Below are 2,022 nucleotides of genomic sequence, written 5' to 3'. Positions count from 1 at the left end.
CTCACGCAGCCCCGTCCCGGTCACTCACTGATCCCCGGCTTGTGTCACGGGCTGAGCCCAGCCCGTGGCGCCCCGTTCTCGGCTCACTGGCCTTCTCCCCTCCTTTCCAGAACTTTGTCCAGATCATCAGCAACCTGCTGGCAGAGGAGAACCGCGACAAATGGGAGGAGGCCCAGCTGGTGAGGACGCTGGTTTGGATGGGCACAGTGTCCACGGTGCCCCCCGCAGTCCAGGCTAGCCCGGGGAGCAGGGGCCTGGATTCAAATTCCGGCCCAGCCTCTACCGGTCATGCGACTCCTCTGAGGAAGCCACCCTTCCGAGCCTCAGTTTCCCGTCCCAGGGACGGGAGCTCAGTGGGGGGCGGTGAGGGGCGTGGGAAAGCACGTTGCCTGCGTGGTTCTTGTCAGGGCGACCGGACACGATGGTTCTTTCTCATCTGGAAATAGGGGTCCCCATCCTCCCAGACTGACCTGGAGTCCACCATTACTCCCGTCACCAGGGCAGTACCCAGTGTGGGGACCCCTGCTCCCCGCCCTAGCCTGCGCCCCTGGCTGCGGGGCGCAGCAGCCCCTCGGGGCTCAGCGTCCTCATCCACGGTGGCGGTGGACACCCAGAGGTTCTGACCCTGCTTTCCAAGTCTGGTCCAGAGACCACGGTGCTCAGGGCTGAGCGGCCAGACCCAGAAAAGGGACAGATGAGGGGAGGCGTCCCCTGGCTGGGGCGCAGGGTCCTTCAGTGACACCCGCATTTAGCTCCGAGGCTTGGCGTCCTGGGAGGGGCGGCGCCCCACCGTTTTCGTGGCCCCCTGACCCTGCCCCCACCCTGCCCCCAGATGGGCCCCAATGCCAAGGAGCTCTTCCGGCTGGTGGAAGACTTCGTAGATGTCATTGGCTTCCGAATGAAGGATTTGCGGGACGCGTACCAGGTGACAGACAACCTGGGTAAGCCCGCCCCCCGCCACGCCCCTGCTCTGCAGCCCTGGCCCAGGCCTTCCTGCCTCACTTTCCTCATCTGTGTGCACCTGTGTGCACCTGTGTGCATTTGTGTGCATTTGTATGCACCTGTATGCACCTGTGTGCATTTGTATGCATCTGTATGCACCTGTATGCACCTGTGTGCATTTGTATGTACCTGTGTGCACCTGTATGCATTTGTGTGCACCTGTGTGCACCTGTGTGCATCTGTATGCACGGGCAGCAGCCAGTGCCCCCCCGGGCCAACCTCCGAGGTCGGTCAGTTAGTTCAGGTCTATAGACTTTGGGCTCCCCTGGGAGGGGTCAGCGTGGGCGTCAGACCCAGACATGGACCCCGAGACCTTGAATCCTGGGGTGCACCAGGAGCCACAGTCCACAGCCAGGCCCTCAGTGGCACCTCCCTGGGGCCAGGGGCCCCCCCTCCACCTGTCAGCCCCAGTGCCCTCCCTATGCTGGCATGGCCTTGGAGATTTGAAGGCAGGACTGTGCGGCCACCCCCTCTCTGCCAGCCACTCCCAGAAGCGTCTTGTCAGAGGAGGCTGGTCTCCATCTAGCTCCCGGCATTGACCCAGTATGTGACGCGAGACGGTGACAGTGTTTACCTCCTGAGAATACAAGGGTGGCACATACGGGGTCAGTGCATACGGGGAGGGCAGGCGGTCAGTAGCTTGGAGCCGGGGGTCTCAGGGAGAGGCCGGAAAGGTGCCCTGGCCCTGGGCCTCACAGGGAGGTGGCGCCCGGGCAGGAGCCTGGCCGCTGGCCCCATGCACTCCGGGTCCCCTCTGAGCCCCGAGCACCCATGTGATGGTCCTGGACTTCCAGGCCCCCTCTGCATCATCCCAGGACCAAGGCTTCTCATCAAATAACTGCTCTCTGTTTCCTTGTCCCTGTCCATCTCTGCCGCCTCCTGCTCTCTGCCCGCACCACAGTCCTCAGCATCCATAAGCTCCCGGCTAGTGGAGCCACGGACATCAGCTTCCCCATGAAGGGCTGGCGGGCCACGGGCGACTGGGCCAAGGTGCCGGAGGACAGGGTCACCGTGTCCAAG

At 63.6% G+C, this 2,022-nt stretch overlaps 1 long non-coding RNA gene across 1 annotated transcript; it reads left to right on the top strand.

Moving 5' to 3' along the window:
• The first annotated feature begins 107 nt into the window (after positions 1 to 107).
• On the top strand, positions 108 to 2,022 carry LOC105310457. The gene is made up of 3 exons (XR_897501.2): positions 108 to 179; positions 833 to 941; positions 1,904 to 2,022. It is a non-coding gene; the product is annotated as an uncharacterized LOC105310457 (long non-coding RNA).

This window comes from Pteropus vampyrus, unplaced genomic scaffold, assembly GCF_000151845.1.
Source record: "Pteropus vampyrus isolate Shadow unplaced genomic scaffold, Pvam_2.0 Scaffold3829, whole genome shotgun sequence".
In the NCBI taxonomy this organism is placed as follows: Eukaryota; Metazoa; Chordata; class Mammalia; order Chiroptera; family Pteropodidae; genus Pteropus; species Pteropus vampyrus.
Note: the sequence above shows the minus strand (reverse complement) of the source record. Positions and strands in the feature narration are given on the sequence as shown.